Below are 25,485 nucleotides of genomic sequence, written 5' to 3'. Positions count from 1 at the left end.
GTTTTCTCATCCGTGGCCAACGTTTCGCCGGCAATCGCGCCACGATAACGATCGGAGATTCCACGGAGAGATGGATCAGGTGTGCGCGTGGCCGTCTCTAATCGTAATTGGCGCTTGCGGCAGCGCGCTTTGACACGCCAAGCACCGTCGCCTGTGCGTTCGCTCGTGGTGGACTGCGTTCGCTCGCTCGGCAGGTCGCGAGTCCTGGTAGCATCGGGCAACAACGCCAGACTCGTCCTCTGCTGGTCTTCTCCCCCAAAAACGTGAGCGCTGCCCCATTTTTTTTTTTTTTAAATATCGAGCCTGTTTTTGTTCGCCTCTGTTAGGCGTATTTTTCTTGTGGCTTCCTGCGTGCGAAGTTTTCGTCCTCACTACTTTTAAAAGGGAGCGCAGTCAATTTTCGCACCGTTGCATCATTTTGCGAGTTTCATATCTGCGTTTTTCTCGGCGCTCTCTGTGCCCATTGAAAAACAGAAGCCTGTTGTCTGGCGTTGAGCGATGATTGGTGCTTGCGAGCGTTCGAATGAATCTTACTGCTACTCGCTTTGTGCGAACCCTGCTGCGTTTTCTTTTTTTTTTTCTTTACGTATTCGACGCGGAGTTGCAGGTGCGCGCTGGCGGCGTCGCTCACGCGATCGCGCCAGTAGCGCTCGCTCCGCTGACCCGCCAGGCGTACGACCTCGCCCCGATGCGCTTCTTGTTTGGCTTCGGAGGAGCGCCTCGTTTAGAGGCGACGTCTTCTCCTCCGGACACGTTGCGTGCGCGCAGTTGTTTTTCCTTTATTTTCAAGGCTTGCCGCCTGGAATGCCGTTGGTACTCGAGAAAGCCTCGAGAGAGTTGGGGGGAATGGTAAACATCGAAGCCGATCGACGTGATTTGTCGTCTGTTTGCGCTATGTACACAGAGAGTGTTCTCATATATATACAACAGACTCTCGTAATTCAAACTTAAGGGGACCTCAGGATTTTATTTGAATTATCATAAGTTTGAATTATCACAAGTTCTCATAAATATGACTCAGGGCAGCACACCAACTAACACCGCGGTGTTTATTGTTTCTCAACATCATAGACTGCTCTGCATGATTGCCAGTAAAATTTTTAGACATCAGCGATAATACTGGTACTTGTTATTATGCAAGGCAGGCACGGGTGTGTAATTAAGGGACGAAATGTGTTGCGTCCCACGACAGCTGCTAGCCCCTTCTAATTCTTAGGACGCTTTTTCGCATGGCATACTGCAGAGAAAGTGACTTTAAGAAACGTTTGGCATGCGATAGATCAAGGCCAGACCGTACAGTTTTTTTTTCCCTCGGTCAGCACGAGATTATTGGTGCGCAAGGTTCGGCTAGTTTGGCCGTTTTGTAGGCAGGCAATCAGCTTTATTTGCACCTGTTAGTAACAGAAAAACGTGAATGTTCAGCTAGAAACAACAAAGGCAGCAGATATTTCCAGACATGGACAAGCAACGAAAAGTTTGAATTAACCAAATTTGTGCAGTGAGGCAGTTTGAATTAAGCAGCTTTAAAATACATTGAAAACATAGTGGGCCAACCAAAAACTTAAGATTTGTTTGAATTAACCGAAAGTTTGAATTATCGAGAGTCTACTGTATATATTACGTGTCGAATGCGTAGTACATTCTTGCTATCTCAACTATTTTACCTCATCGGCGAAACATGGTACCTTCGTCGCATCGTTAGAGAAAAAAAAAATGAGCAGACGCGCTGTGAACTCAACGTTTTGCAGAACCGTGTTTTCGTCCCGTCAGCAATAGCCTTTGAAGGACGATGACTGTGATGCCGTGCCTTCCCAATCTTAATGATGTGCCAAACTCTGCGTTAGATTCTTCTTGATGACAGCGCAGCCTAAAGACAGGGACAACAGCGGGTTCGATCCCTGCCGCGGCGGCAGTCGCGTTTCGATGGAGGCGAAATGCCAGAGGCCCGTTTACTTAGATTTAGGTGCACGTTAAAGAACACCAAATGGTCTAAATCTCCGGAGCCCTCCACTACGGCGTGCCTCGTAATCGTATCTTGGTTTTGACGCTTAAAAAAAAAAAACCTGGCTAATTATTACCAACTCAATTGGTTTATCATTGTTCGTGCGTAGTGGACACAAAATTCTAGAAGCGCGTGGAGAGAGATAATGCAATTTTATTTATGTCGACTTCGCGCGTGAACAACAAATTTAGTTCGTTAGCGCTCGTTCTGTTAAACTGCGTTCGTTCTAGTGTTACCCTACCGTAAGATGCGCCCAGCCAGCATGAACCAACTGGCCCCTTTGGTCGCATTACCAACAAGTCCGCATAGCCACCCTCGTCGTCTCCGGTTGAAATATGATGTGCGTACTGTCCAACACGCACGAGTCACGCGGAAAGCGGTTGTTTCCGTCCGGTTGATAAAGACGTAGCCGGCCGTTTTGGCGAGTTTTTATCGTCGCCTTTTGTCTCGCCCGTGTTTGTGTTCATCGTGGACGCTGGCTGTTGGCTAGACGCCGCCTCCCCTGCCGGAGATGCCGTCGGTCGAGCGCGTGCGAGACCCCGTCTCGATAAGCGTCGCCGCCGCCCCGTCCTCCTCCTCTCGGTCGGCTATGCCGTAGTAGTGGACTGCGCCAACTGCGCCCTTTTGTTTTCCGGCGCGTAGCGTCGGTGTCATGTGGTCGCTCCAAACGGTGACGGTGTGAAAACAACCCGCGGTTACTGAAACTCACCCGAAATAAAGTCTTACTATACTACTACGACCACCTGCGTTCACGCAGCTCTTTTCGACGACAGGCAGGCGTATTTTGGTGGAGATACACAATTTCGCGCGCCGCAGCTGCAGTGTCTGTATATGCCGTTGTTAAGCCGAGCACACTGTACCGTGCACTGACCCATAAGCAGCACGCATTTCTCGAGTCGTTACGGGCGCGACCGCTTATAACGAACATGTTCACGCGTTCAGTTCGATGTATAACTGGATATACAGTTAAAAGTCGATGTAACGAACTTCACCATAACGAAATTCCTGATATAACGAGGTAAATTTTAGCTTTCATAATTCCACGTCCATAGAACACAATGTAATTTGAACCTCAATATAACGAAGTGGGTTATCCGTGATTTCATCATAACGCAGTTTAATTGCTGCCTCAGAGGATCAGCGACGCGATAAATTGAAACTTATGCTGGGGCCAGCGGTCGCGTGTTTGATTTGCACGGCTTTTGCGAACGCTTATACTGTATTACCACAGTGCGTTGGACCTGCATTTTTGGTTCACGCGTGACGTTCGGCCGCTTGAAGGTTCATTCTTTCAAGCCGGCGCAGCATCAAGTCGCGGTCGCCGGATCTCAGGTTCAAGAATTTTTTTGGTCGCATTATTGAATTTATTATTTTATACTGCCGTATTTATTCAAACATCCTCCCGGCACTTCTTGTGCAAAAAAAAATATATATATATCAGCTTTCGGTGACTGTGCTTTGCTTGCAAGGTCGAATTTCAATTTAACGAAGTTTCGATATAACGAAGTAAGTTGCCCATTTTTACCGACTTCGTTACGTGGAGGTTTAACCGTACTCGTACATAACCGCCGGAGTGGCTGTTCAGGCGCGTTGTTAATCCGCGAGTGCGTTTACAAGTCACGAGCCGGAGACCCGTACGAAAAGGCTCGTAACACGCACACAACAGCGCTTTCGCGATGGTTTCGTTATACGGGATGTTCCACGTAACTTGTGCCATGGTTTTAAAATACGCAACTGCTATGTATACCTATAGATAGAACCAGACTGATGTGTACCGTTGCTTGGAGCAATTCAATCTTTCTTTTTTTGTATTTGGCCTGATTACATAATTAGTGATCAATTCTTCTCAGAGGATGTACTTAGAGCGTATACCGTCCTCATAAGCACCACACCCGGCATTAATGTTCCTCTTTACGTGCTAGAGAATCGCATTTCACGAAGCCTGAAAGGGAGCCCTGCGAGACATAACAGAACGCGCCGGCAGCTGGTCTCGCCAGCGCGTTTGGCTGTTACGTAATTAATTATGCAATATTAATAGTGTAATATGTAATCATGTATAGTTAGCGAAAACACAAGAAATAGTCTGACTCGCTCAATGCGACAGCAAATGTTACCTCGTTGACTTGAAAAATGCCGCCCGGTAGGGACAGGGACACAGCGTTCTTCTGTCCGGATGCGTTATTCGAGTTCGACTGTACTTGCCTGGAATTGTCAGCGCGAAGTCGCTAACATACGTTGCTGGCCGTCGGTCGTTCGCCTAGTGCACATGCTCACAGGAGTTTCCTGTTCTGGCGTGTTTAACGAGACACTAAAAAAGAAAATCAAGATTGATCCAAATGTTATTTGCGCTTGATGCCGACCTTTTAGGCCACTGTACACTCCATTTAAAAAAGCATGACCACTCATATTTACTTACAGCTATTTGGCTAGGCCTGTCCCTTGTGACTGTTAATTTTCATCTAAAAAATGCAGACAAGTCCGGTCGTTGTCTGTGCATATGCGTGAGGGTGATTGGATCGGTATTGAACGGATGCAATGTTGCTCTTATAACAGCGGATCGCCTACATTTACCATGATTTAGCCATTTCTGGGCAATATTTTTTAGCCAGAGTTGTTTAGTTAAGGTATGTTGTCGCATACACCAGAAAAGATAAAGGCAAGATAATGTTGCCAATGCATTTTACGTACACAGTACTGAACTTAACCGCCACGCTAGCCCGGTGCATGGCTAGGCTGAGCTCGACGTCGAGGGTTCGATCCCCGCAGCACTTATAGCGTAAAGATGTGAAAACAACAACAACAAAAGAACAAGCTTGTTTACTTATATATTCCGGAGCCCTCCACTACGGCGTCTCTCATAATCATATGGTGGTTTTGGGACGTTAAACCTCAGATATTATTATTATTTACTTATATAAGTGCACGTTAAAGAAGTTTGAGTGTTCAGTACACGTGCTCAATACTACGTGCTTCGTACTAGCGGTATCGCCCTCTTAACACGTAAAACCCCCGAATTTATTGTTCGTTTCTTTGTGTATTGAACATCACTGTGTGCGACGCGATTCTTCCACTGTCGCACGCTTGGGACGCTCGCTGCACTTGGTATATGCAATGTCTGCGAAGAGTTGCGTTGTGGTTGTCGCGATTACGACGTTGCACAACTGACCAGACGCGGTTAGTTTCGGTTCCATTTCGTGTCCGTTCTTTGTTTTGTGCCGCACGTGATGTGCGACGGAGCGGCGATTGGTTCGTTTCGGTGCGGCAGAATGCGCGCATGGTTTGCGCGCATGCATGCGTGCGGAAGTTTTATTTATTTTCATTTTTTCTTCTGATCGCGCTCACTGCAAACTCGTTCGTCATGCGGCGTGACGACTGTTGGTGGGGGTGGGGTGTCAGGTGTTGCGCCGCGTAATAATAAATAACTGGGTTTTACGTTCCAACCCACACCATGATAAGAATATGAGGGTCGCCACAGTCGAGGGCTCCGGAAATTTTGACCGTCTGGTGTTCCTTAGCGTGCACCTAAACCTGAGTGCACGGGCCTCTAGCATTCTGCCTCCATCAAATGCGGCCGCCGTGGCCGGGGATTCGATCCCGCGACCTTCAGGTCAGCGGTCGATCGCCATATTGTTCTGCTTATTTCAACCTATTATCATTTGCGCTGCGTCTGCATTGTATATACGTGCGTACGCATTGTCTGGTTTGTGTGGGATGCGTGGATTGTGGTTTACCGGGGATATGAGGGAGGAGGGATGCGTGGAATTCATTAAATCAGTTTATACTTATAAATTATTCTGCAAATCTCTGTTTTCTTTGCCGTCGTGAGTTCAATATTGGGAAGTAAAAATAGAGGCGACTTGAACTTTTTTTTTTATTATTTCGCGGCGATAATCTCGGCGTATGAATGCCCGTGTGACGTCACGGATTTGTTTTTCTTTTCTTTCCTTTTTTTCGTGTTTTCACCGCAGTGGGTCAGTAGAATTTTCTGAAGCTTGCTGCGTTATTCTCATCCCTTAGAACGCGACGCGAATCATTTCCGTCAAAATCTGTGACGTCACACACGGCGAGTTAGTGCGGGAACTTCAGGGTGGCGTCGCCACGTGCAAAAACTTATTTTTCTCCGTTTTCCGCAGCATACCAAGCGTCTTTTTCTGCCTTAATTGCCAAGTGCATATAAATGTGAATCGTTTCCCTCTTCCCTTTAACATGTACCAATTAAGGCACGCGGCACACTAGAGCTGTTGCATTTTTGTCCACTCCTTCGGGACGCCGCGAACGCCTATTTTGGAATCGAACCCACGGCTTCGGTTCCCGGAGCATGACCAGACACTCGAGCCAGCCACGCAGTCACCGCAGCGAATGGGACAAAAATAAGTTATCCGAACTTTCTGTGTTAACTCTCTGTATCCCTTAAAATACAGCCTATCTGAGTTTAAAAAAATTTTCTTCACTCGTTGAGCACACGCTGTCAAATTTTGTGACGTCCATCATTGTAGGCAGCGCGAAACTTTACTAAGGACAGGTGTAAAGAGGTCAAGCCACTAGCGCTTGTGGTTCGTCCTCTTTGTATCTACCCTTAGTAAAGCTTCGCGCAGCATGTATAGAATCGTGCATCGTTACCAACTAGCCCGATCAAATTGTCTGTTTGTGACTTCACCGCGCGGTGAACGCAGCTGATGGCGCGGAGGCTTCCAAGATGAGCGTCGCCAACCGTCTCTGTCACTTCTACGTCTTTTTTTTTTCATTGCTTGTCAAACCTTGTATATTTGGTATAAGGTTGCCTCTTTCGGCATTCTCGGAGCGTATAACTTCACCGTTCAGTCTACGAACTTATAAAATCTCTCTCTATAGTTAATGCGTGTCTAGCTTTAGAAGGCGAGGGTGTTTTCTTAGAGCTCAGCTCAGCTGCCAAGTCGAAGGGTTGCCAAAGCTTCAGGCCCGCGAGATAAATCGAACAGGCTCGGTGTGTGCATCGCGAAGGGGCGCTATGAATCCAGGGCGCGTTCGATTGACGCAAAAAAAAATAATAATAAAGAAAGGTGGCCTTCTCTGATCTTGACGTTTAGTGGTGTGGCAACAGCAGCGCTCCATGGCGGGGCATGCAGCAGTGTGAGGCAACTCTTCACGCGTGCACAGTGTACACACATTATGTATGTATACTTGCGCGTTGCGCGGCGTTTCTGTGCGTTGCGTGCGTAATTTAAAAGTGCGCGTGTATTGCGCTGTGTGTGTATACGCGTTTCGCAAACGCGCGGCGCGGTTAATCTCGCGCATATTAAATGAGGCGCGACAGTTTGCCGAAGGCTTTTTGTGAATCCCATATGTCATATTAGTTTTCATTGAACGCCTATCTGCATATATATTTCGTCATGACTCTGAGTCGACATTGTAGAACCCGGCATTAGAAAGCTCAGTGCATGGCTCGGCTGCTGTCCCGAAGGTCGCGGGTTCGATCCCGGCCGCGGCGGTCGCACTTGAAATGCTGGAGGCTCGCGTACTGTGCCATGTCAGCGCACGGCAGGGAACACTCGGGTGGTCGAAATTTCCGGAGCCCTCCATTAAGGTGCGTCTCATTATCGTATGGGTTCGGCACATAAATCCCCACAAATTATTGTTAGCAAATAATCACACGTCGCTTTGATTCGACATGTTAGGTGATGTTAAGCGGAAAGATCTCGAAACGTCGTGTCGATTCGACGAAAGTCGCCGCACCGGCTCCCCGTGGTGGCTCATATGTCTATACGGAGTTGTGCTGCTGAGGACGGTCGAGGTTACGGGTTCGACTCCCAGTGGTTGCCGCATGGGAGCGGAATGGGACTTATGCATGCGCGTATGTATATTAGAGATATCGGCGTCCACTTCAAGGAGGAAGGGCATTCCAAGCGATAGCGATTTACAACCCTTGCAAAACTGATTCCAAGGTTACGCTACATGAGGAGATTTAATGTAGAAGTTTTCTTAATTAGGATAGCTAGAGATACCTGTAGAATCTACGGTGTTCACCACACCACACCACAGTTCTCTGCCATCCTAGACTGCGCTTCGTTTCCCCTTGACACTCGTTCCGTCACTCTAATATGTATAAGCGGTTATCTACCCTGCAAGCATTACATGGTCTACCGAACTTTTGATGCGTTTAGGCGCGTAAAACTCGGCAGTTCAATTTTTGACTGATGGACCGCAGATTGTAAACATTCAGTAGTAAAACAAATTGGAAACGATGTTTCTCGGCGTTGACGCAACATCATCGTTAGTTTGTATACCGTGTTGGCGTGGCGTGTCGACATCGCGTTTACACGCTCGAGCAAGAATTATAGGTCAAGAATGCGTAACCTTCTGTGCGAATGCACTCTCGCAAAAAAAAAAAAAAACACACACTTTCCGATAGTCATGCTATACGCTTTCCTTCCTCGTCTAGCTCGTGTGACGTGACCGCACAATGGTGCAACCAAACCACGGCGGTTGTTGCAATTCGATGACGGCGTCCTTGAGCGTGTCATTACGCTCGTCATCAACGCTACTCCGACGGCATCAGTTCCCACCATTAAAGTAGTTTCCTCGGTGATTACACGCGTGCTTGCGTGTTTCGTCGTCATTTCACAAACTCTGTCCGCTGTGCTGTCACGCGCTGCTTGCGCGTTGCCCCCCCATCTTGGATTCCTTGCGCGCGTTCGTCCAGTGCCCGTGAGATGTCCCGGATAATTACCGATTCGCCGATTGATTTTAGGACATGCATATTTCTTGTCGATGTAGGTGTATAGAGCGAGTAACGTTCTGTACGAAAAACATGTGTGTGTACCATCCGTATCGATGCGCTAATCCGTAGGCTGGTCGCGATTCAATAAATGCTGGCAGTTGTCGTCGAGCATAACCTTTACTCTTAATTGTAACACTCATTTCCTTAACACTGTTCAGTACTAGCGCTCAATAAACCAAGGCCGTATTTTGCCTGCTCCGAACTGGCGTTGAGTATCTTACTTAGACACTCAAAGAAACGCCATCGAACAAAGAGAGAGAAAGAGAGAAAAAAATCTTGCGTTTGCTTGAACGCAGTCTTTACTCTCTTGTGCATCTTATTTTAATTATCGGGCGCCCCTCTGATCCCTCGAGCTGGATTAAGGCACTCTGCTGACACCCGATTAGGTTTAGGTGCACTTTAAAGGGACCGACAACTGATTTTTCTCGACCCAGTTTTTTACGGCGCGACAGGAAGCTCACCCTTCGTAGTGTTTCTAGCTGCAGTGGTTTATCCGAAAAGCACGTAGTCATTTTATAAGCAGTATTTTTCGATCTGAAAGGCTCCAAACACGCATGGAGGCTTGCTCCAGCAACGCTGAGAATTGATAGCGATGCCGCTAGCGCTTGTGAAAGCTGTCGTTGTTCTCATTTCGCAGGAGTTACTGTAACTATGCTCTACTACCTTTATTTTGAACTTTCCAACCATTTTTGAAAATAGCAAGCCGTTACAATGAGATTTGTGGCTTTATATACCTTCCCGGTATTTGTACAGCGTTGTGTGCGCCTGCGCCCAAGGTTGCCTGCGCCTGTGTCATGGATGGCTTGTCCCGGCGTCGTTACTCTCTCGATACACTAGCCAAGCCAAGTAATCGAAAACGTATTTCTGAGACGAAGTGTAGGTAGCAAAACTATGTCGCTCCAAAATCTTAGCGACCTGAGAACTGCGTGCACGGTTGCATGAGCACGCTGAAATGTTGCTCAAGACGCGCTGATGAGCATGGGATCGTTACGTCGCGCGATGGCAGCGCCACTTTAATGCATACTACTAACGCAGACCTATATGTACACTATTACGGAGTAATACCTTTTAATATAAAGAAACGAACAATATTTCAATACTAACAAAAAAATCGTCGACCGCGTACAGCAATCACCGGTCACGTGGCCGCCTTCATCGGATCATTCATGTTCTTGCCGCCAGAGGCGCCACAGGTCATTTTTCGCGACTTTCAATTAAGAAATAAAAATATAAATCCATCTCTCACGAAAACAAACAGGGTTGGTTTGAGTCAGTGCAACGGACAACCTTTACATCAGTGGAGTCAACTCATTTCATATTCTGGACAGTTGTCGGTCCCTTTAAATAACCGCATCGATTCACAGTCTGTACCTTTCTACTAAGGCATACCTGGTATACCCATACTGTTACATTGCAATATGGAACTCAATAAATAACTAAGCAAACACTCGTAATCGTTAGCAAAAAAAAATTAATTACTGAGGCTCGAGGTATCGAAACTACGATACGGTGGTTGCGAAGTGCTCTGTAGTTGGGGGGATTCTTAAACGTGCGCTTGAATCGAATCACGTGGATATTCTTTGCTATTGGCCCCCATCGGAAACGCGGCCGCAGTAGCCGGGAACTCGATATACCTGCGTGCTCGTGCCGAAGTCGCGTTTATGCAGTATGATACGGTATGCTCAGGCGCGCAGTCACGCAACGGTCTTTCTTTCTTTCTTTCTTTCTTTCTTTCTTTCTTTCTTTCTTTCTTTCTTTCTTTCTTTCTTTCTTTCTTTCTTTCTTTCTTTCTTTCTTTCTTTCTTTCTTTCTTTCTTTCTCCTATATAATGTCTCTATGACAGTCGCGAGCACGAAAAATGAAAAAAAAAAAAAAAAACCACTGCCACCTGTGACGCAAGTTGAGGGGCCAACTACGCGTGCTGGGAAGCCTGCGAAAAGGCCGAAACCGAAAGCACGAAGCCGTGGCTATGCAGTTCTTTGATCCTTTTCTGAAAATTTCAGTTCGAAACGCTGAGACACGAGTGCAGCATGCGTCTCGGCGTGGGCTTGCTTTTCTTGTGTTATGTGCGCGTGTTTTCCTGGACTTGTTGCGTTGTCGTCCTATTACGTGTGAGTGCTCTGACGCAAGACACTTCGCGGATCTGCGGCGGATAAGACGCAGGTGGAGGCTGCGAGGGCGACGTGTTTGTGAACAGCCGTGCATTCGAAGCCGTGCAGTATGTAAACGCGTGTCACCGTTGAGAAATGCCATCGTTTTCTAAGCAAGTTCGAGCCTCGCCGCGTGGCCGTGTGGCGTTCTGCTGCTCGAGTATTATAGTGTCGCGTGTTCCATTCCCGGTGCCAGCGCTGCTGACCTCTCGAGGTCGTCGAGTGCGATCGCGGCCACGACAGCGCGTGCATGCATGCTTACTATAAATTCTTTTTTTATTATTATTATGGATGTAATGCACAACGGTTATGGTTTTGGGTTTTCAGCTTTTTGCATGTATTGGAATGGCGCCTGGAGATCCTCGCGAACCCGTCAGCGAACAGTTTTTCCGCTCGCCTCTTTTCGCATTATGATGTGCAAAAACAAAGAAAGACACCTCGGTACTTTGATTGATTGGTCTGATCTTACAGCCTGACACACATGCAGCATTGGGTACAACATGGAATAGTTATTATATATATATTATATATATATATGTGTGTGTGTGTGTGTGTGTGTGTGTGTGTTTGTGTGTGTGTGTGTGTGTCTGTGTGTGTGAATGAAACCATTGTATTCAATAAGCGCTCAAAAAAAGATAAAAGATTAAAAAAAAAAACAGCCACCCTGCTTAGATGAGCGGTTGACGAAAACAGGATAAACAACATTTCGCAATAATTATGCAGCCTCAAGAGACTGCGTGTGCAATACAGATGGTGGCAATACATCGACTGAGACGTAAAAGAAGATGGCTTTCGTTTCGCCTTCGACTCGTTATAGGCGAATGCGTGAAAGCTAGGCCTTGTGAGCTGTGAGTACTACTAGAACTCCAAAGATCCTGAGGTGGGCAAAGCTAATCCGGAGTTCGAGGCGCAATGCGGCGTGGCTCGTAATCGTTTGCGTGGTTGTTACGGCTCGTAAAAACACCCAGAAGTATTATTATGTATAGAACGAGACAGTTGTGCTGTCTGCATAGTCGTGGCCACGCGATATTGGAACGCGGCCAACGTTTCGGTGTAGACGGTTGTCGGTAGAACAATGGGCGGCTCGGAGAATCGACAGCGCGTGCATGCATGCAGAGCGGCGCAGGTGTCACTGCTGCAGTGCGATTTGCGGCCGCCCGTCTTTGTGACGTCATTCCGCCTGTCCTGCTGTTTTCCGGCACGTCTCGTCCCTCTCCACTAGCGCCGTTAATTTCTGCCGCATCTCCACTGCGTGTTGCCGAGCCTGATTCATGTCTTGGGGGGAACAATGCAGCGACACCTGTAGCTTGGGCACATATATCGACCACAGCAGGAAATGATTAATTTCCTTTTGTTGACTCGGCGCGACCGTGCACAACACCCTGTGTTACGGTTCGGTTTTAATTTTTGCGAGATCTTCAGTGTTTGAGGCGGATTCGTCGGTGTGTACGCAATGCTACGCCTCTGGCACTGCGTCGACGTAGGGGATGTCAACAATCCTAAAGCACAGGGACAATATACAAAAGTTCTACATTTGCAGGTGTGCAATAATAATGCCTTGCACTTCAGATGCTTTTACGAGAGTCAGGAAAGCGTTGACTTTGGTTCATTAACCGGTGCTCGTGTCGTTCGACCTGCCTTAATTGATCTTTCGTCCCATTGCACCTTCTCTTGTGCTGCGTGGTTCCTTCGTACATGCTTCCCCTGTCTTCTTCCGAGCATCTTTGAACACTACGGACATGCCGCCCGTGATTACAGTAGACTGGCAGTGAGTCAGACTCGGGACATTTTGTGCTCTCAGTTCAAATGAATTTGGAATTCCGGTTGTCGCGCTCTGTTGTTCGATGAAGCAACTCGATTCGAACCGCACAAATCTGTTCAGTGCATTCTTGCTTCTCCGTACTGGAAGCATTAGCTGCCTTTTTAACTCCCAGCTGTACAAATTTGCCTTCGTATATTCTTAGGAACAGCCGGAAATGAAGCCATTTTCTTGCCATAACTTCACTGACGTTACTTCACTCACATCGCCGAGATATATATACGCAAGTTCTTCGCCGCTTCGGAAGTCTTAAAAACTGGCTCGCCTTGCCGGAATAGAAAGCTTTTTGAGGTCGCACGCTGTATAGTAAAGCAGTCAACAGTTACCGGCCGAAAAGGATATCTTCGGTATAGGCTCGTATGTTGCCCCGAGTTCGAGCCGGTTTGATGCGGGCCCTCTCTTTTTATACCGCCGAGATGCGCGTGTCCGTTCGTCGTGTCGGGTTGTTGTCACTCTTGACCTTCGAGCTGTCGTCGCTCGATCGCGGGAAGCGAATACGAGGAGCGACACCAAAGGTCGGTATCGAATCAAGGCGCTGTTTCTCGCAACGCGGCAATCCGTTAACACGTCGCCATCGCGTGCCGCCGCCGCCGCCGTTGCGTCATCCGCGGTGTACATTATCGACCACCTGTGTTTTCCTACACGTCTATCTGTACAGTGCTGTAGACGTCCGTGGCCCGTGCACCGCTTGAATCGCAGGAGTGTATAGTGAGTGGTGTACGATCTTTCGAGACTGAATCAGATAGTGTCAGAATCGAATCGATTGTGGAATACAGCTTTCCATTATTGTTGGAACAGCCGTGCTTATACAAGTAACATGAAATGACGTTCGCGTTATTCTGGTGGTAAGATTTTTTAGTTAAGACCACAAATGAGCAGCGTCACGAATAAATATATATTTTCGCACGCACGATCGTTGTTTTACAGCTCTCTGGCTCCACGAGTGACTTATACCTTAAAAAAAGACGACAAAGGGCGAAAGGGTGTGTGACTCATTTTCGGTAAGTCCGGCATGCCACGTATATGTGACTCTTTCAAGAGACGCGTTAACGTTCATTATTCTCGAGAGTATAATGATTTCCGAAAGAGGATTCACATGTCTCTTTAAATAGTCGTGTACACATCAGGTCACCACTCGCACAAAAAAAAAAAAAAAAGCCAGACGTTTGTTTTTTTCTTCTTAGTGTCCATCCTGCGGGCACTAAGCTCTCGTAGTTTTTATACCAGTTTCGTGTTTGTTTGAGCGCAGTTGGCGTTTCGAAGTGTTCGTAACCCGTTCGAAGAATATTCGCGTGTACGAGTTGCGCCTGTTCAATTCGCAGGACCGCATCGAACACATTCGATATTCCCCGTGTGAGCAGTGCGCGCACGCGCGCGCGTGTGCATATGGGAACCATCCCCTGCCACCGACTTCGGGCGCCAAACGTTGGCTCGTGAAGGGGCGTATAGTCTCTTATACACGCGCGTACTTCGTTCGGTTTACGAACGTTCGCTTTCCCTTCGTCCGATTGGCCAGCGGCCATCTGTTCGAAGTCGTATACGGCAGCCGTGGCTTTTGGCCAAACGCGTCATCCGAAACGGAACAAAGGCCGACCGCGTGTACAAGATTCCGCTCCAGGACGCCGCACGTGGTTTCCAAGCCGTGATCGGTGCTGCTGCTCGTTGTGTCGGCGCGGTGTCGCGCGTGGCGTGTGTCATGAGTACGCGTGACGTAAACGTTCGTTATCGGCCGACCCGCAATCTGGGTCCGAGTAATTGTGCTCCTTCTCTCGATCGTTCCGACCTTGGCCGCGAGATCGCACACCGGCTGCTCGCTATCGCCGCAATGAGTCCCCATAGCAGGGATGATAAGGGCGAGTATATAGTGACAATGAAAACTGCGTTACGAAAATACAAAAACCGTGACGCGTGGGGTTTCCCCCCCCCCTGTGTGCTGTGCACGTGTATGAGATTACGTCGTGTCGCAGTAGGACCAGCTAGCCCAGCTCATTTCAGGAAGACTTCTAGCAGAAGTGTGTGTACTGATCTGTTCGTACATTGCGTCACTTGTTATTTTTCTTTTTGTTTTGGAAATTTATTGTACAGCTCACTATTGCACAGTGCACTATTTTGAACAATAAAATGTGCGTAATACACGTTATATGAACATACGTGACTCAGACGAATGCGTTGTACCCGCGGCGCAAAACAAATGTAGCAAGATAACACTATCGACGAAGGCTTCGTTGAATTTCGTGGAAGTGGAGTATAAGCCGTCTGCAGTAACAAGATCGTAAAGCCGACAGGGAGGACCGTACACATCAGGAAAAATTCAAACTTCGCGAAATTTTGGTGCCAAACACGCGTTTCTGTGGTCTTGGAATGCGCGTGCCGTGGGACAGCATCCTACGGCACATTCTAAGATAAAGAAGGGTACGTGTGACTTCTTTCAGGTCCCAGGACTCTCCAACGAGAATACCGAAGCGAGTTCATATCTCTAAAGAGAGTCATATCTCTAAAAAGAGTCAACTCTCAAAAAAAAAAAAAAAAGTCAAGTGACTCTTCTTTTTTTTTTTTTCTTAGAGTGTACGCGCACGAGTGCTAGAGAGAAGATGAAAGACGTCATGCCGATGCCGCCCGAAAAACGGCCCTATAGGGCCGTTTTTCGCCTTCGGAAGTTGCCTAAGTGATGCGTGGTAAGCGTTGCGTTTTATTGTATACAATAAACGCAACGCTTACCACGCATCACTTAGGCAACTTCCGAAGGATATTCGGCGTTGACTTTTCTTTCCTCCTTGGTACATGCTGGAGGTCGAGGCAAGATGCGTATAGTATGTACATTCCAGTTGTCTTAATTCCCTTTGCTTTCACCGCGTGAGCGTCGTTTCCTTCTTTCCCCCAAGTTAAGCGCCGGAAAACGGCAATGACAAGCGGAAGGTTGCGGTTCTGTGCGCTCGGTTGGTCGCCAGGTATGCCTGCCGTGGGGCGGCGGCGGCGGCGCGCACTGCCGGCGCTGTCAAGCGTGAGAACGCCGAGGCACTCCCCCGCACGTCCCTTCTTATTTCATTGCGCACACGCATACAGAACGTGACGAATACTCGTGCGACGTGGAGTGATGAGTCACTGCAATAAAAAAATAAAAAGACACCCTCCTTCGAAGTGCACAAATGTATTGGGCGTCAAAGAACATTCCGGTTTCGCCTGTATCCAAGGCAAAGGTCGCCAACAGAGTTGGGCACTTTGCAGACGTTCGGCGTTCACAAACACTTCTTTAGCACAGATGAGCGCTAAAGTCCCAACTTGTGTTTATTCCATAACCCTATAGCAAATCATACGGCCCGCTTACTGTACACGTGACGCCGTACACGTGACCGATAAAGCACTTTTAAACGTGTGGCGCAGCACGCGTGATCGGAGAAACGCAGTTAAAGATCTTTCAGTTTACAAGTGCACGTCTGCACTTCACTGAACACGTGCTGTCCGCCCAAGGAAATCGAGTTCTTTTCCAGATAAAGCTCCAGATCTTCGCTGTCGTCTCTTTCCTTCGGGCTCAAACTGAACTTCGCTGCAGTAACTTATCTTTTATTGGTTCGCCTTTCGGACCGTTGTAAGATAAGCGCAGATAAGAGCAAACTGTTCGCTTTTCGAACCGTTTGCTTGTACTTTGCATACAATTATCAACATCTGATCACGCGTTAAGAAGGCAAACTGCCGCCCTGTGACCCATGGTCGGGGAACTTGCCGGGGCATACGTATTGGATGACGAAGGGTCGATGAGCTTGTAAGCTCTGGGACGAGGCTTCCCATCTGACAACGGCAAGACCACAGCCATCAACTACAGAAATCTAGCGCCAGTTTAATGGGATTTGTGGGTTTGCACGCGCGGAGCTATAAGGAAAAAAAAAGTGATGTAGCCTTAGAAAAAAAAACAAAAAAAACGGTATACTCGAATCACCAGCCTGTTTCAGCGCCAACCTTTCAGGAAGTGACGCTATTAAGCTTGTCAAGCTCACTGCGACATAATCGAAGGCCGCGTTGCTGAGGCAGGCAGGCTTAATTAACTCCTCCAGTAATAGAGGGGTAGCGTAAACTTTTAAGTGTTCGTGTAGTGGCACTGATCAGGCTTCCGCATGCAGAACTGTTTTTCCCTTCGCGTCCCGAAAGACGCCATGTTTATCACGATGACATTTAAAGTTCGATTAGTTGTAGGCGTCCTTTGAGCAAACGTAATGAATGGGCGCTAACGCTTGCGCTTTGCGCATGCCACCTCAGACGATTCGTCCTCACCGAAGAACTTAGTGGTGACGTTCTAATTAAATAATTAACCGGAATGATTAATCGATCAGCCGCCTATAGCTGTTACAACAAAATGTCGTTTTTCTGTTAAGTGCGCACTTCACGGTTCGCCGCGATCACTCATATATGCGTGGGAAAAATTTCAGGCGCTATGACGTCACTTGGCTTATATACAAGGAGGTTATACTAAATAACCCCCTTGCGCTTATATAGGTATAGCGCGTATATAAGGCGTATACAGAGCACGAAGAGGTGTTAACGTGACCAGTATAATCTAAGGGTTCTTTTCACTGGATTCTATTCCTTTCTTATCATCCACGCTTCACGTGCCTGTCGCAATACCGGTGATACAATGTATAGCCGGAAACGAATCGCTGCGCAAAGGTATAGAGTAGTTCTATATTACCCGGTCCCGGAATTGTTTACTCACGCTTATCGCAAAACTCCCTTTATTACGGACGTCTCGTATAAAACCAGATCGCGTGCACATTGCGAAACTCCAGTTTATTGTGAAACATCGCATACAAAATCAGATTACACACCTATTGGGAAACTCCGTCTGTTCCTATGATCGTAAGAAAAAGCAGATACGCGCGTAGTGCCAAATTCCGCCTCTGAGGACCGTGTCTGTGTAAAAGTACGTCATTTGTTAGGGCTTCGGCAAGGAGTAACTTCCTCGCCGAAAAAAGATTTTCGAAGGAAAAAAAAATCAGTGTGGAGACTGCACACTAGAAGAAAGGAGCACACAACACGAGCGCTCAGTTTATTGAGGCAAGAAAGTATATAGGGACTCAAGGTAACAAAGGAATGGACATAAATCGTTAGCGGCGACATGACATTAATGTAACATGTACCGACTAGCCCTTCAACAATAAATCTTATACTAAAAGAAAAAAAAAATCTTCCGTACAGTAGTACGTAGCACATCCGTCCTTGCGTTTATCTTGGCCCATGTAGCCCTCGTCTGCAGTCAGGCGTGTCTTTCTCCCCACCGTCGAGACCCCGCCGCGTCGTCTTCGTGGACTCCGATAACGTCACGCGCCCGTCACGCACGGTGCTGCTCGCTGCTGCCAATGGAGTCTCGTGCGCCTCCTTTTCCTCCTTCAAGAGTCGTCGCCGATATCGTGGGAACACAATACGCCGCCGTGCATTATTCATCGCGTTCCGCTCCTCGGCACTTGCGCGGCAGGCAACCGCGTGCCCGTTGCACACTCACGTTAGCGCCTGTCGTGCCTCGCCGCTTTCCCTGTTTTCCTCTCACCTACGGCGTTCGTTTGTTTGTGCTCTTCTTCTGCAGACTGTACGCGTCGTGTTCGCGATGGCTTACCAAGTAGGCCTCCTTTACAGTTGTGTACGGCGACATCTGCGCGAAATCGTGGAAATTGCGATCGAAGGGCGGCTTGGGGAAAAAACGTCCCTTAAATGGACACTAGTAAAGAGTAACGACGAATCGGTTTAGATCGATAAATTCTGCTCTGAGAACTCTAACGTCGTTAATTTCGCCATCATAGGTTTATTAATACGGGAGAAAATCAAGTTCAAAGTTTCATTTTTTTTTACATTTCGCGCCGAAATCTCCCCGCGTGAAATCGCGGATATCGAAGTGTATTTATCGTATTTTGGCGCCATTGGCTCAACAAGATTACACCAAACTTGGTATGTTGAGTCTATGGCCCCTCTCAGAGGACAACGTACTTCATTTCTACCGATTAGGAACTACGTAGACCCTAGTATAGGCGCCGTCAAAAACATGTGACGTCACGGCGAATGGTGCGGATACTTTCAACGTGGCGTCGCCACCCACATTTTGTTTTTTGCGCGTTTTCTCGCTTACTAAGCGTCTTCTCGCAGCAAGCATGGTGTTTTTGGTATTGTGAAGGAGTACTTTACTAATATGAGAAAAATCGTTTTGCTCTTTAGTGTCCCTTTAATAACTGCATGCAGTAGCGTATAGCCAGCAGTTTTCTTCGGGAGAGGGGGATCGAGGTGCTCCACGATACTTTGTGCACGTCTGTGCGTGCGTTTGCACGTATATACAAACGCAAAATTGAAAAATTTTCAAGGGCGATCTGAACCCCCACTAACCCCCCCCCCCCCCTTGATTCCGGGCTACGCCACTGTCTACATGTGTGGGCGGACACGCATCACCGCTCTGGAGCTTGGGTATACGCATTCACATCATGTAAGAAACTGGCAGAAACTATGCCTACTGGCTTTACGCAGCTAACCACGAGGACATGGATTCGATTCCCTGCCCCGGCGACCGCATTTCGTTTGGGGGTGTGCGTTGGTGTGCTTAAGTTTTAGGTTAAAAGTATCGATGACGAGGTGGTTATCGAAACTGCTTCCTTTCGTGAATGAAAGGATAAAAAAAATGCCCACCCCTCGTTAATAGCTGTGCAATACACCAAGAACAAGGAATTCCGTCTGCGTCGAATGGAAATGTAGTGTTCCTATAGCGCTCCTACGTCATTTTGTGTTAGCACGTTGTTTACGCGCTGTTTTGACGGTCATGAACAACCTACTAGCCCGAATTGCCGCCCTTTTTGTGAAGTTTGTTACTATATAATGGGCGCACACTGTATACATACGTGCTTTCCGCCAATCTAAAACGAAATTCCTAAATAATGCGTAAATGAAAACAACCAGCGCACTCGATTCAGTTGATATAATCGAAGCAATCGGCGCGCCGTGAGGGAAAAAAAAAAAGGTGACTATACTTTAAAGGGGCACTAAAGAGAACGACGATTTTTCTACTTATTATATAGTCGGACCCAATCAAGAAAACGAAAAAAATTGGCTACACCCACAGCCATCGCTGCCAATCCCACGCAGAATTTGCATAAATGCTCTATCCAATAGCGCTCACTCATTTTCATGGCGTCAAGCACTTCTCGAGTGTTTCACGTAGTTGACTTTCCCATGAACACACTTGTTTGTGTTGCCGGTTTTAGATCGGAAGCTTGAACGTCCTGGTAAAATTCCGACATCGCTGCTCATCCAAGCTGAATGTTTTACTTAGTAAAGACGAACCTTTAGCTCTTACTATACGTAGTAGTATTTAGATTAGACGAGGAAGAAGTACTTACGGTTCGAGCGGAAACCAGCTAGCCAGCACGACTGTCCTTCGCGGGTGAAGTTCTGGCGCCGTGCGGTTTTGGGGGCCGAGGTTACATTTTCTCTTAAGGTTGTAACCGAGTACAGTAAATTACAGTTTCACTATACCGAAAGCATCACTTCTATACAGCGCGAAGACGCTTGGTAAGCCAGCAGGCGTGTTGACGAAAAACGCAAGCGGTAATGCCCCCTTCAAGTTCCCACACAATCGCTGTGACGTCATAGATTTTTTCACGGCATTCGTTAAGGCCTGTACGCAGTTCTTAGTCGTTGAATATGTAAAGCACATTGTCTTCCAAGGGTGTGAGACACTGTAATCGCAACCAAGTTCCAGGAAATTTCGTTGAGACAGTGCGGCTGAAGTATGAAAAGAACTTTTGCAATTCGTGACGTCACGCTGACATGCGCGTTCGCAGATTCCGGCGCGGAATTTAAAAGATACTCTTTTAACCCTGATTTTCTCTTCTAGTGATAAACCTACGATGGTGAAAATAACGACAGCGAAGTTTTCAAAGTTAATAATAATAATAATAATAATAATAATAATAATAATATAATAATAATAATAATAATAATAATAATAATAATATCTGGAGTTTTACGTGGCAAAAGCACGATATACCCACGAGGCACGCCGTAGTGGAGGGCTCCGGAGGTTTCGACCATCTGGTGTTCTTTAACGCTCACCGACATGCACAGTATACACGAGGGCCTCTGGCATTTCGCCTCCATCGAAATGTGACCGCCCTGGATAATATCTTGGAAACAGCGCGAAATGCTTGGGAACTAAAGCGAATCCCTTTACGGCCATGCATTCGCCACGGGGAACCGTAAACAACACACGAGTTATTCCGCTCTTCTATCGACGGGGTTCGGGCTAACCGCTTGCTTCTTCGCTGTCGGCTCTTTATTTTCTTCGCGTTTCCTTCCTCTCTTTTTCTGTTTTGTATGTTTACATTCCGGTTCAACGACCCCCCCCCCCTCCTCCGATATCTGCAATATAGAATAGATGTGAGAAAGAAAGAGTGAGGCTAGTACTGACGGCACCCTCTCCACGTATGTTGTTGTCGGCGGCAGATGCCCTCCGTGTGTTGGTGCGCGTGGGAGTATCTGCACGTTTTCGATAGTGAGATTTACACGGTGGGGTAGCTGGGAGCGTAAACTTTGCTGTCTCCTAACGGATGCCTGTGTATTTCTGAAGGGGGAAGCGGGTTGGTGGGTTTGGTTGAGGGCGGCGCCCTTCAGGTACTGAGCATAACGGGGCACGGAGAAATATCATTTATATATTTATTTATTTACAGAATACCTGCGTTCCCTCGCAGGCATTATCGCATTGGAGACAGTTTGAGTGGCACGTGTTACATTCCTTTTTTTTTTTACAGTAATAACCAATAAGATACGTAAAACACGGTTACCAATTTACCATCAAGGTAAACTTGAATGAGTTATTAAAGGGACACTAAAGAGCAAAACGATTTTTCTCGCATTAGTAAAGTAGTCTTCCACGATACCAAAAACACCACGCTTGCCGCTAGAAGACGCCTAATAAGCGAGAAAACGCGCAAAAAGAAAATACAGGTGGCGACGCCACCTTGGAATTCCCGCACCATTTGCCGTGACGTCACATATTTTTGACGGCGCCTGCTTGGGCCTACGTGGTTCTTAATCGGTTAAATCGAAGTACATTGTCCTCTGAGGGGGCCAGAGACTTGACATAACGAGTTTGTGGAAATTTCGTCGAGCCAGTGGCGCCAAAATACGTTAAATGCTCTTGGAAGTCTTTTACGTCACGAATTACTAAGTTCGGCGCGAAATTTAAATATAAAACTGTGAACTTGGTTTTCTCTAATAATAAACCTATGGTGGTGAAATAAACTACACAAGAGTTCTCCGAGCACACTTTATCAATCTATCTAAACCAATTCATTGTTTCTCTTTAGTGTCCCTTTAAAGGGCGCGGAGGAAGAAAAAAATGATTTCATTTTTATTTTCGTGGGCGCGCAGATCATGAACTTTTAAACGAATTACTTCTTGTTTTCTTTTCCTTTTCTTCCGGTTTTGTATGTCGGAACTTCACACGTAAAGGACCACTAAAGAGTAAAAATGGCCTTTCTCGCACTAGGAGAGTAGATTGCTTTTCACGACGCCGAAAAGTACCAGTCTTGCGCGCGAGCATGGGACTTCGTGAACTAGAAAATGCGCAATAAGAAACACACGGGTGGCGATGCCGCCTTGAGGTTCCCGCGCCAACTCGACGAGACGTCATAGACTTTGACCGCGACTGCAAGGGCCTGCGTAATTATTTATCTGTAAAATATGAATCGCCCTGTGAAGGAGTCAGAGACTGAAGAAGTTTGAGAAGATTTTATTGAGCCTATGCGAGAAAAGATAGAAAACAACAGCAACTTGGATTTCGTGTCGTCACCGACATTCACGTGCCGAAGTCTAGGGGTGAAATTAAAAAAAAAAATTATACGTTGACCTTCGTTTTATTTTCTAATAACCAACCTGTAATGGTGAAATTAAAGAAAACAGAATTGCTCAAGAACTGATTCGGTGTTTCACTTTCGAGTCCCTTTAGCAAGGCCATCAAATACCGCACGCATTTCTGCAGCCATTTTCGCGCGTTCGAGTCTCTTCTAGGCAGTGGCGTAGCCAGGGGCCGGTGTGCCCCCCCCCCCCCCCCCCGAAATTTTTTCTCCATGGAATACAGGGCACAAAATAGCACTCCACCCCACTTATCTGCCCAGAACCAATGTCGGATTAAGGAGGTGCCCCCCCCCCCTCCCCCGAAAAAAAATTCTGCCTACGCCCCTGCTTCTAGTGTACTTTTCATTTTGTCGGCACACATACAAAAAGAACGGCGACGCTAGCAGCCCAAAATGGCGGCACCGAAACTCACCCGTAGTTTTGGCTACGTACGACAGTGCAATTGCTTCACTCAGCAGACTCCGCGAAGTAATTACCCTTACCCCAGCTTTATTCTATTTTTTTTTTTCCATGCGGTAACGGTCCGACACGTGACCCCTGACAGGCGACAGGTCGATCAAGGCTTGCTCTTCTGCGCTACTGTATAGCATTGTTTGCGGCACCGCGCACGCGCTGTGATGTGGCGGTGACCTGTTGGGCGCCATTACTCCTCTGTTTCTTTAGGCTTCAATCGTATTGCGCAAGTGCTCTCTCTCTCACTCCGACTTCTTCCCTTCCGCCGTGGCGCTCGGCGTCAGGCAGCGCGTCTCCTTTCACGTCGCCCTGTTGGTTGAAAGGAGTGTGAGGCCATTCAACCCCGTGGCGTCGTTGGCGACGGCGTCGGGCCGTCGTCCTCGTGTACCCGAACCAGAGGGCGCGTTCCATCGATACGCGGAGGAGGGGGTGTTTGCTCTGCGGTCTCCGGCCTTCTTCCTTCCTTGCTTCTTTCCTTCCGTCCTCCTCCGCTCTCTCTGCGAGGAAAGAAGGACAATGGCGTCGTCGTAGGTGGCGCTGTCTATTACGCAACGTTAGGGCACTCTACGCAACGTGTCGACGAGTGAAAAGGGACTCCCCTGTTACACGAGAGCGCTGCAAACGCGCCGCGCTTGTTGCTCGGTTTGTCATTTACACGGCGGCGTTGAAAAAAAAAAAAAAAAAAGAAGGTACGATCACGCACCTCCGTTATTATTCTTTTCTTCTGAATACGTAGCTTGTACCGTTGAATGGTCTGTCCTTAAAACATTATCCGTTATTTTGAATACAGCGCATTTCCGTTATTGAAAAATTGGAAAACAGTGGGTTTCGTTTAGAAGAAAAAAAAAAAAGAAAGTTGGGCGAGTTTGTACTGATCCATGACGGTACTTGGAAGCGCAAAACACACAAAACACACGAAACACGCGAGAATAACTAGACAAGGCGAGCGCTCTTTTAAAACTAAAGTTTATTTACAGAAAGTGGCCAGGTTTTATCGTACAACAAAACGCAACAGCAAAAGGGAAACGCGTGCGTGAAACAACAGACTGACTCCTGGTGCACAATTATCACCTCAAAGATGAAGAACCGTAAGAAAAACAAAATAACAAAAGTTGTCCTGTGCTCATGAGGTTCACAAAGGTGAAACAACTGTGGTGAAAGGACCCAGATCATGCCAAGCGTGTTCGTGGCTGCCGCTGATCTAATCCTAGCGCCAGACTTATCGAGATAAGCCACTTCACTGTGCCACTTCACTGTTTAGTAGGTTCATGGACGGCTGGCTGACGCACGCTGGAGAATTCTTGTGGTTATGGAAAGCTTCGACTACTTGTCTCGCTGGCTTGTTTCGGTGCCGGAAAAGAACGGTCGTTTTGTTGTGTTCGGTATTGCACCAGCACTGTCCACAGTGACGCGCGAGGTGCGAATAGGGGCCACCTTTTAGGGAGCTGTGGTGCTCCCTAAAAGACAGGAGACAAATGCAATGCTGTGGTTAGTGTTACGTGTTGTCTGCCTCGTCAGTGCCTTGTTATGCAGGCGTTTGTGAAGAGCTGGACAAATGGAACTGAGCTTCTTCTTGGCATTGTAAACGACGTCAACATTGTATCGTGAGGCCGCCTTCTTCAGTCGATGAGAAAGACCGTGTGTATACGGTATGGCGGCATATTTCTTTCTTTCCTCAGCCGCAACATTGGGTTCGCCATACGGTCTTGCTTTGATAAGCTTCAGGCATTTTTGGCTCGCTGTGGCGATGTTGCCTTCAGGATAGCCGGTCTCGCACAGCTTTTTCACTTGGCCTAATGCGGTCTGGCCACCGCTGAACGGATGCAAGAAAAAGCAATCCCATTTTTTACCAGCTCGGCATGCGCGGAGCGGAAGTCAAGCAGGACTTTTGATGAACGGGGCATGTATTTCCAGCACATGCGCGAACCACTTAGCACGAGATGCAGGTCGAGGAACGGGATGGTCTGGTCTCATGCCAATGCGTCCAGCAGCTCAGCGAGAATCCGCTGTCTGTGTCGTCAACGTCTAAGTAAAAATGCGATTCGCAGCTCGTTGGTGATGCCGTATGAAATTCTAAGGCTGACATAGTTGTAACTTGTAAGCCACTTTTTTTTCTTTTCTTTTTTTTTCTTGCACCCATTCACCTTCGTTAACATATAGACTGCCACCGAATTTTCACCTAAGCAAGTCGGTGAAAGGAAGTAACAGAGTACTTGAAGATGCCGTCGTACACACTACGACCGAGGAGCCACCGCGGCGTATCTTTGACCTTCTCATGCGCCTCCTGTTCTGTCGATTTCTTGCCCAACGAGAGTCCGCCTCCGATGAAAAGCAACGTCTTTGATTGCTACGACAGCTGATGTGCGCGCTCTAGCTTCCTGATGAAATCGGGCTCGTGTACGCGTCCAAGTATGAAAGCGGC

At 47.5% G+C, this 25,485-nt stretch overlaps 1 protein-coding gene across 1 annotated transcript in view; it reads left to right on the top strand.

Annotated features, from left to right (window-relative positions):
* LOC119383751 (E3 ubiquitin-protein ligase RNF19A) overlaps window positions 1–25,485 on the top strand; it is a 149,415-nt gene that overhangs the window by 1,061 nt on the left and 122,869 nt on the right. The gene's annotated exons all lie outside the window — the stretch shown is intronic.

The sequence above is a fragment of the Rhipicephalus sanguineus genome, chromosome 2 (assembly GCF_013339695.2).
Source record: "Rhipicephalus sanguineus isolate Rsan-2018 chromosome 2, BIME_Rsan_1.4, whole genome shotgun sequence".
Taxonomy (NCBI): domain Eukaryota; kingdom Metazoa; phylum Arthropoda; class Arachnida; order Ixodida; family Ixodidae; genus Rhipicephalus; species Rhipicephalus sanguineus.
Note: the sequence above shows the minus strand (reverse complement) of the source record. Positions and strands in the feature narration are given on the sequence as shown.